Genomic DNA, 11,060 nt, shown 5'->3' with positions numbered 1-11,060 from the left:
CACCCTTTTTGGTTTTTCACCAAGACAAGGTGGTTCTCCGTCCGACTCCGGACTTTCTCCCTAAGGTGGTGTCTCCTTTCCACCTTAACCAGGACATTTCATTGCCTTCCCTTTGTCCGGCCCCTGTGCATCGCTTTGAGAAAGCGTTGCATACTTTGGATTTGGTGCGGGCGCTCCGGATCTATGTGTCACGCACCGCCGCTCTTAGGCGGTGCACCTCTCTTTTTGTGCTAACCACGGGTCAGCGCAAGGGTCTCTCGGCTTCTAAACCGACCCTAGCTCGTTGGATTAGGTCGGCCATATCCGATGCCTACCAATGTTCTCAGGTGCCCCCTCCGCCAGGGATTAAGGCGCACTCGACCAGAGCTGTCGGTGCCTCCTGGGCTTTCAGGCACCAGGCTACGGCTCAGCAGGTTTGTCAGGCTGCCACTTGGTCTAGTCTGCACACCTTTTCGAAGCACTACCAAGTGCATGCTCATGCTTCGGCAGATGCGAGCTTGGGCAGACGCATCCTTCAGGCGGCTGTCGCCCATTTGTGAAGTTAGGTTTTGCCTACTTCTCAGTTTCTGTTATTTCCCACCCATGGACTGCTTTGAGACGTCCCATGGTCTGGGTCTCCCATAAGGAACGATGAAGAAAAAGAGAATTTTGTTTACTTACCGTAAATTCTTTTTCTTATAGTTCCGACATGGGAGACCCAGCACCCTCCCTGTTGCCTGTTGGCAGTTCTTGTTCCGTGTGTTTTCACCGGCTGTTGTTGCAGACAGAGGTCCCGGTTATGCCGGGTTTTACTCTATCTCTACTTATGGGTGGATGTCCTCCTTCAGCTTTTGCACTAAACTGGTTAGATTTGTCATCCAGGGGGTGTATATGCTTGGAGGGAGGAGCTACACTTTTAGTGTAGTACTTTGTGTGTCCTCCGGAGGCAGAAGCTATACACCCATGGTCTGGGTCTCCCATGTCGGAACTATAAGAAAAAGAATTTACGGTAAGTAAACAAAATTCTCTTTTTTTAACACAAAAATGTTACTTTAGCCATTAAAATTTTCATTTTCACAAGGGAGAAAAGAGAAAGTGCACCCTACAATTTATAGTGCAATTTCTCCTGAGTACGCTGATACCCCATATGTGGTAAAAATCAATTGTTTGGGCGCACAGCGGAGCTCGGAAGGGAAGGCGCGCCATTTGAATTTTTGAACGCAAAATTAGCTGCACTCATTAGCGGACGCCATGTCGGGTTTGAAGACCCCCTGAGGTGCCTAAACAATAGAGCTCCCCCACAAGTGACCCCATTTTGGAAACCAGAGCCCTCAAATAATTTTTCTAGATGTTTGGTGAGCACTTTGAACACCTGGGGGCTTCACAGAAATTTATAACGTTGAGCTGTGAAAAGAAAATTATTTTTTTTTTACCACAAAACGGTTGCTTCAACTAAGTAGCTTTTTATTCCACAAGGGTATCAGGAAAAAATGCACCATAAAATGTTTTGTGCATTTTCTCCTGAGTACGCAGATACCTCATATGTGGTGGAAATCAAATGTTTGGACACACGGCAGTGCTCGGAAGGCAAGGAGCGCCATTTGAATTTTTGAGTGCAAAATTAGCTGCACTCATTAGCGGACGCCATGTCGGGTTTGAAGACCCCCTGAGGTGCCTAAACAATGGAGCTCCCCCACAAGTGACCCCATTTTGGAAAGTAGAACCCTCAAATAATTTTTCTAGATGTTTGGTGAGCACTTTGAACACCTGGGGGCTTCACAGAAGTTTAGAACGTTGAGCCATGAAAAGAAAAACATTTTTTTTTACCACAAAACGGTTGCTTCAACTAGGTAGCTTTTTTTTCCACAAGGGTATCAGGAAAAAAGGCACCATAAAATGTATTGTGCATTTTCTCCTGAGTACGCAGATACCTCATATGTGGTGGAAAGTAATTGTTTGGGCGCATGGCGGGGCTCAGAAGAGAAGGAGCGCCATTTGACAGCAAAATTGGTTGGAATCATTAGCGGATGCCATGTCACGTTTTGGAGACCCCCTATGGTGCCTAAACAGTGGAGCTCCCTCACAAGTGACCCCATTTTGGAAACTACCGTAGACCCCTCAAGGAGTTTATCTAGATGTTTAGCGAGCCCCGAGGGGCTCCACAGAAGTTGATAATGTTGAGCCATGAATACAATTTTTTGTTTTTCACCACAAAACTGTCACTTGAACCAGGTAGCTTTTTTTTCCACAAGGGTATCAGAAAAAAATGCACCATAAAACGTATTGTGCAATATCTCCTGAGTACGCAGATACCTCATATGTGGTGGAAAGTAATTGTTTGGGCGCATGGCAGGGCTCAGAAGAGAAGGAGCGCCAATTGACAGCAAAATTGGTTGGAATCATTAGCGGACGCCATGTCACGTTTAGAGACCCCATGAGGTGCCTAAACAGTGGAGCTCCCCCACAAATTACCCCATTTCGGAACTAGACCCCTCAAGGAATTTATCTAGATGTTTGGTGAGCCCCTTGTACCCCCAGGGGCTCCACAGCAGTTGATAACGTTGTACCGTGAAAATTATTTTTTTTTTTTAACCACAAAATTTTTGTATCAACCAGGTAGCTTTTTTTTTTTACAACGGTATCAGGAAAAAATGTACCATAAAACATATTGTGCAATTTTTCCTGAGTACGTAGATACCTCATATGTGGTGGAAAGTAATTGTTTGGCCACATGGTGGGGTTCAGAAGAGAAGGAACGCCATTTAACTTTTCAAACGCACAGACGCGGTGCACTGATCGGCCGCTGCAGGACGCACGGTCGGATGAGATACAAAAAGCGTTGGGGATACGGAAAAAAAAAGGTCACGCCAAAAATTGAGCAGGGATGCCGATCCGTTATGTGCATCCCTGATCAGCGCTTGGCGGGACGCACGGACGGACGCGATACAAAAAGCGTCGCGAATACGGAAAAAAGTCACGCCAAAAATTGAGCAGGGATGCCGATCCGTTATGTGCATCCCTGATCAGCGCTTGGCGGGACGCACGGACGGATGCGATACAAAAAGCATAGAAATACATAGAAAAATAGATGAATAAATACATATAAAATTCATATAATATAAAATATAACAATATGGAATGAAGATCATCTCAAGTTTGACATCCAGAGATCCTCGTCCAGGATTACCCGACAATATCAAGATAGCAAAAACGGCCACAACTATACTCCTTGGTTGGCACCGTGTAATTTTATGTATTCTAATGTCCAAAAAAATTTTGTTCAATAAATTTATTATATTTTTGGCCCTATACTTAGCTGAACAATAAATTTGTCATCACTTTTATGGCAATGGCGGAAAAAAAATGTTCTTGAATTGCTGTTTTTTTATGCTTCTGCCTCACAAAAAGTGGATTAAAAAGCGATAATAAAATATTATGTGGCCCAAAATGGTACTAAAATCTGCATCTCATCCTGCAAAAAACAAGCCCTCACATGACTCTTTCGGCAGAAAAATATAAAATCTATAGTCTTAAAAATTCAGTGATGCAAAAAACCTTTTTTTTGTGAAAAAGTCTTGACAGGAGTCAAACCTAAAAAACGATATAAACCTGGTATCGCTGTAATCATACTAACCAGAGGAAGAAAGCTTCCTTATCATTTATACTGCATGGTAAACAGCGTAAAAATATATGAATAAAGCAAATTCTTCAACTGCTGTTGATTTGTTTATTCTGTCTCCCAAAGCAGTATGGCATGGCTCATATTCATCCTGCTCTCTACGTTGAGCACTTATACAAGCGATTACGTGTAAAACTCTGATATTTTCACAAACAAATGCACAAGATATCCTCTTAATTTTAGCACTATCATGAAGTACAATATGTCATGAAAAAACAATGTCAGAATCATCAGGATCCGTTGAAGCGTTCCAGAGTTATAACCTGTCAAAGTGACACTGGTCTTTATTCAAAAGTACAACTCTGCCCCCCAAAAATAAACCCTCATATGGCTATGTTGATTGAAAAATAAAAAAGTTTTGGTTCTTGGAGGAAGGGGAGGAAACAAATGGAAAATCATGTGGTGTTGAAGGGGTTAAGGACATAGCCACTTTGTACATTAATGACCAAGGGTAATTTTTAAAATCTCACCAGTGTCACTTTATGAGTTAATTGGATTCGGATGAAGAAATCGGGTTTCTCGCCGCGCTATCACCAAACTAGTCGATGTAGATAAATTATTCCATGTCTTTATTCAATTTACGGATAAACAAGTTTAGATCCTTGACCCCCTCAAATTTATCAAAATCTGATGTTGGAACAAACCCAAGGCCTTTATTCAAGACTGCCCTTTTGGCATCAGTTAGCATATGTCCTGACAGATTAATTATCTGGGCTGTCCCAGTGGTGCAGGAGGGTTGTTGTTCTGTCGCTGTTTGTTCCTTAGTGGATAATTTGTTGGCTCTAAAAAACGATATCCACCACGACCTTTCCCCTTATTCTTACCTCTACCACGAGAGGCTATTGCCCTACCATCCACATCTGACGCTTCCGTATCCGTGGAGATGCTCTCTGGCTCACTTTGCCTGACCGGTCTACTAGAGAAGAAATTATAAGCCTTATTATCTCTAAATTCTTGCAAGTCTCTCACATAAAACCTATGTTTTTTTTTCCTTAAGGTGATATTGAAATTTTTCGATGGTGTTTTGGAGTGTTACTTCCTTAGTTACAAATTCACCATCCCCTGAGAATTTTTTTGTTATATCTATTTGTTCTCTTAAGGCTATTTCTAGAGACGCTAAATTTTTCTGTTCCTCCTCTAGTAGATATGTCATCAACCTTAGTGAGCACTCTGTCACCTCCTTCTCCCACTTCAAGGCTAATTCAGGACTTTTGTACCTGAAGCCAGGTGTTAGGGAAATCCTAAGATACCTAGGAACAATTTTAGCCTTCAAATAATTTTCCAGTGATTGCACCTCCCACCAAGAGGTGGTGCGTTCTTTATAAATTCTGGTTAAATCATTGAAGGCTCCATTGAGTGTAGGGGTATATTTTTTCTGGACAAAGTTCCTTTCAGAAAAGACCTCTTTTGCTTTCGAAATCCAACCATTTGTATCAATGCCTGCTGTCAAAAAACCGGCCATGTCACGTAGACAAAATATAATGCAGCCACTGGTATGGTATATCAATGTGAAAGACCTGAAATACAGCAATAATACCTAAAATATAACTTTTAATAATTCCTCTAAAAATAGGGAAGGATCACCTTGCCTATGCATAAAAAATCAATGCAGGGAATAAATCAACTGCTGGAATTCTTCCAACTTCAAGGGGAAACGAGCAGACCCTGTGAAGTAGCAAGCACATCTTACATACAATTGGTGTTTAAGCAAATATGACTAATCAACCGGATGTGCAGCTTACATGACAGAGCTGCTTATTCACACTCTGTTGATATCACTAGCAGCAGCGTCATCCATCAAATTATTAACCACCAGTTAAATAATAGCAAGAAGTCCTGAATAGACCCTAGCTACCAGTGCAATTAAAGATTATTTCACAACCGGTTGATATTGAAAAACAATAACCAGGGATGCAATCTCCATAGGTTAACCTGATGCTCTCTATCAGGGAACAATCTCACCCAAATCCTGGTGTCTTGTTTACCAGAGGGTCAGTGTGTCATCATATTCGGCGTAATCCAAAAGACCTTTATCAAGCCGGTCTAGGACCCCTTATGAATAGACCCACTTCTCCTCTCCCAGACTCTCCTCCTCCCGACGCGTTTCCTGTGTGTCATTCATCAGGGGAGCATTAAGGAGTAGACCTAAACTGGGTTAATCAGGCGGTCACAGCGCTGGTCCTGTATGCTGTGAGATTGTTCCCTGATAGAGAGCATCAGGTTAACCTATGGAGATTGCATCCCTGGTTATTGTTTTTCAATATCAACCGGTTGTGAAATAATCTTTAATTGCACTGGTAGCTGGGGTCTATTCAGGACTTCTTGCTATTATTTAACTGGTGGTTAATAATTTGATGGATGACGCTGCTGCTAGTGATATCAACAGAGTGTGAATAAGCAGCTGTGTCATGTAAACTGCACATCCGGTTGATTAGTCATATTTGCTTAAACACCAATTGTATGTAAGGTGTGCTTGCTACTTCACAAGGTCTGCTGGTCTCCCCTTGAAGTTGGAAGAATTCCAGCAGTTGATTTATTCCCTGCATTGATTTTTTATGCATAGGCAAGGTGATCCTTCCCTATTTTTAGAGGAATTATTAAAAGTTATATTTTAGGTATTATTGCTGTATTTCAGGTCTTTCACATTGATATACCATACCAGTGGCTGCATTATATTTTGTCTACGTGACATGGCCGGTTTTTTGACAGCAGGCATTGATACAAATGGTTGGATTTCGAAAGCAAAAGAGGTCTTTTCTGAAAGGAACTTTGTCCAGAAAAAATATACCCCTACACTCAATGGAGCCTTCAATGATTTAACCAGAATTTATAAAGAACGCACCACCTCTTGGTGGGAGGTGCAATCACTGGAAAATTATTTGAAGGCTAAAATTGTTCCTAGGTATCTTAGGATTTCCCTAACACCTGGCTTCAGGTACAAAAGTCCTGAATTAGCCTTGAAGTGGGAGAAGGAGGTGACAGAGTGCTCACTAAGGTTGATGACATATCTACTAGAGGAGGAACAGAAAAATTTAGCGTCTCTAGAAATAGCCTTAAGAGAACAAATAGATATAACAAAAAAATTCTCAGGGGATGGTGAATTTGTAACTAAGGAAGTAACACTCCAAAACACCATCGAAAAATTTCAATATCACCTTAAGGAAAAAAAAACATAGGTTTTATGTGAGAGACTTGCAAGAATTTAGAGATAATAAGGCTTATAATTTCTTCTCTAGTAGACCGGTCAGGCAAAGTGAGCCAGAGAGCACCTCCACGGATACGGAAGCGTCAGATGTGGATGGTAGGGCAATAGCCTCTCGTGGTAGAGGTAAGAATAAGGGGAAAGGTCGTGGTGGATATCGTTTTTTAGAGCCAACAAATTATCCACTAAGGAACAAACAGCGACAGAACAACAACCCTCCTGCACCACTGGGACAGCCCAGATAATTAATCTGTCAGGACATATGCTAACTGATGCCGAAAGGGCAGTCTTGAATAAAGGCCTTGGGTTTGTTCCAACATCAGATTTTGATAAATTTGAGGGGGTCAAGGATCTAAACTTGTTTATCCGTAAATTGAATAAAGACATGGAATAATTTATCTACATCGACTAGTTTGGTGATAGCGCGGCGAGAAACCCGATTTCTTCATCCGAATCCAAATAACTCATAAAGTGACACTGGTGAGATTTTAAAAATTACCCTTGGTCATTAATGATCTAAACTTTGTTTATCCGTAAATTGAAGTGGAAAAAACACTTTATAAGAGAGAAAAAAAAAGCAGAGTGCTGAGTTGGGCATGTCTTTATTCACTAGACCTGTGCAAATTGAATAAAGACATGGAATAATTTATCGACATCGACTGGTTTGGTGATAGTGCGGCAATACACCTGGTTTCTTCTTCTGAATCCATTTAGCTTCCTCAGGGCTGCAGCTGTTCACCTGTGTACTACGCTATTATAGGACTTGTGACTTTCACAACCCCTCTAGGTGAGTTCTCTACGTCTCACTTGCCTGTTGTTTGCCTGGTAAGACCCTCTTGCGCTATTCTCCACAGCTCTATTCTCCTTGGACTTTAAGAGATAATAACTCTGGAACGCTTCAACCTATCCCAGTGATTCTTTTTTTTTATAACTGATTATTTTATTAAATTTTTCAAAGCAAACATAGAATAATATGTAGACATGTCCCACAAGCATGTGAGCAGTAACTTTAAACCATTAATCAGGGCACATATCTTATTTTCCACTGATAGATTAGAAACAGGGGATGTGACAAGACAAACAATACAATACTAGACGGGGAAACATAGGGAGGGAACAGAGTAGGGAGGGTGAGTATATCAGACTTCCATCCAAGCCATGCCGAGCTATTGTTCATTATTGGCCCAATGAGTGTCCCAGAGTGACCAAACACCCTCAAAGTGATCCACCGTGTTATTTGACATGGCTGACAAATACTCCATCCTCCTCACATCTTGGATTCGCGAATTGAGATCATTAAGTGAGGGCGGATGGGCTAACCTCCAATTACGGGCAATTAGACACCTGGCTGCTGTGGTTATATGTAGCAGTAACTGCTTCACTCTCCTCCCCAACTGGACAGGTGGGACATTTGATAAATAGAACTAAAGGTCCAGTCACACTAAGCAACTTACCAGCGATCCCAACAACGATAGGGATCGCTGGTAAGTTGCTAGGAGGTTGCTGGTGAGATGTCACACTGCGACGCTCCAGCGATCCCACCAGCAACCTGACCTGGCAGGGATCGCTGGAGCGTCGCTACACGAGTTGCTGGTGAGCTCACCATCAACCAGTGACCAGCCCCCAGCGCCGCGTGGAAGATGCTGCGCTTGGTAACTAAGGTAAATATCGGGTAACCAACCCGATATTTACCTTGGTTACCAGTGCACGGAGCTACACGTGCAGAGAACAGGGAGCAGCGCACACTGAGCGCTGGCTCCCTGCTCTCCTAGTTACAGCACACATCAGGTTAATTACCCGATGTGTGCTGCAGCTACATGTGCACAGAGCAGGGAGCCGCGCACACCGCTTAGCGCTGGCTCCTTGCTCTCCTAGCTACAGCACACATCGGGTTAATTACCCGATGTGTGCTGCAGCTAAATGTGCACAGAGCAGGGAGCCGCGCACACCGCTTAGCGCTGGCTCCCTGCTCTCCTAGTTACAGCACACATCGGGTTAATTAACCCGATGTGTCCTGCAGCTACATGTGCACAGAGCAGGAGCCGGCACTGACAGTGAGAGCGGCGGAGGCTGGTAACAAAGGTAAATATCGGGTAACCAAGGACAGGGCTTCTTGGTTACCCGATGTTTACATTGGTTACCAGCCTCCGCAGAAGCCGGCTCCTGCTGCCTGCACATTTAGTTGTTGCTGTCTCGCTGTCACACACAGCGATGTGTGCTTCACAGCAGGACAGCAACAACTAAAAAATGGCCCAGGACATTCAGCAACAACCAACGACCTCACAGCAGGGGCCAGGTTGTTGCTGGATGTCACACACAGCAACATCGCTAGCAACGTCACAAAAGTTGTTCGTTAGCAGCGATGTTGCTAGCGATGTTGCTTAGTGTGACGGGGCCTTTAGGATCCAGGGGTATCTGGAGATCAGTTACTCTGTAAATAAGAGATTGCACCAACTTCCAGAAGCTCTGGATATTGGGGCACACCCAGAATATGTGCGGTATGTCCCCTCCCGCAGCCCCACATCTCCAACAATTATCGGGTAAGGCTGGATTTAGCTTATGTAGTAGTGATGGGGTGTGATACCAATACATGAGTAATTTGTACTGATTTTCCTTATAAACATAACATGAGGAAGTTTTTGAGGCCGTATCCCAGATGCGTCTCCACACACATAGGGGAATGGTCTCACCAAGAAAGTCTTCCCATTTGCTAATATATGTATGAATCGGCTTGTCTTCTGGGTAGGGGGTAGTTAAGATGCGATATATGTCCGAGATAAGGCCCTTGGTAGAGACCCCAGCTCTGCATAATCTTTCAAAAAGTGTAGGAGAAGAGACTTCCAGGGAGGAAAAGAGGGAGTGCATCAGGTGTCGAACTTGTAGGTACCGATACTGGGATCTGCCAGGGAGGTTAAATCTAGCAGATATGGTGGCGTAGGGAAGAAGGGTCCTGGAGTGCGCGTCCACTATGTCCGCGAAACAAAAGAGCTTCCTGTCAAACCATGTCTTAGTCGCTGTACCCTGCATACCGTCTGGCATCCTGGGGTTAAAAAGAAAGGAAGTCAACGGAGAGTGTTCAGATTTAAGTGGAAACTTTTTTATACAGCAATCCCAGATCCTCTTGGTGAAAGCTATGGGGCCTAAAGTATGTGGGTCAGGCTTGTTAGATGAGGTACCCCATAGGTAAGAGTTGGGGTGTATTGGGGCTAGCCATAACTTCTCTATTTCCATCCATCTACAGAAGGCACTGCGGTTAGACCATGCAGGGATGTGACGTAGATGTACTGCCCAGTAGTACTTAGTAATATCAGGGACCCCCAAACCTCCTGTCAGTTTACTGTCTAGCAAAGTCATTTTTTTAATTCTATGTCTCTTATGGGCCCAAACGAATTGAAGTATAATGGACTGTATATTGCGTAACTCTCTGTATGGTACACACACCGGAAGGGTCTCAAATAAATAAAGTAGCTTTGGCAAAACAGACATTTTGACCGCAGAGATTCTTCCGAATAAAGACAGTGGGAGCTTGTTGAAATTGAGTAGGAGTCTTTTTAGTTCAGTGAATAAGCTAGGATAGTTATGTTGATATAAGAGCTTATACTCAGATGTTAATTTTATCCCCAGATATGTCAAGGATATATTTTTACATTTATAATTGTAGTTTTCTTGTAAGGAGGAAACCCGCCCCTTTGGAATATTAAGAGGCAAAGCCTCCGTTTTGCTCTGGTTGACCTTATACCCTGATAACCTTCCAAATTGCAGTAATAAGGTATGCAAGTTCGGGAGAGTGATATGTGGCTGGGACAATATCAATAAGACATCGTCCGCATATAAAGATAGCTTAAACTCTTTGTCTCGCACCATTACTCCATGTATATTAGGGTCAATACGAATAGCAGCAGCCAACGGCTCAATGCACATAACAAAGAGAAGGGGGGACAAAGGGCATCCCTGACGAGTGCCATTATGTATCTGAAAAGGTTGAGATGTGGCATAAGGAAGTTTGACCGAGGCTGAGGGGCATGAATATAGACTTTTCAGGGCAGTAATAAATGCACCCGAAATTCCAAAATGACGTAACGTCTCAAACATGAATGGCCACCCCAGGCGGTCAAACGCCTTCTCCGCATCCAAACTAAGGAGGATTGCCTCCTTCTCCGTCTTATTGACAACCTCCACTAAGTCAATAATCTTCCTGGT

The sequence above is a fragment of the Anomaloglossus baeobatrachus genome, chromosome 1 (genome assembly GCF_048569485.1).
Source record: "Anomaloglossus baeobatrachus isolate aAnoBae1 chromosome 1, aAnoBae1.hap1, whole genome shotgun sequence".
Lineage (NCBI taxonomy): Eukaryota > Metazoa > Chordata > Amphibia > Anura > Aromobatidae > Anomaloglossus > Anomaloglossus baeobatrachus.
This window is presented reverse-complemented; position numbering follows the sequence as displayed.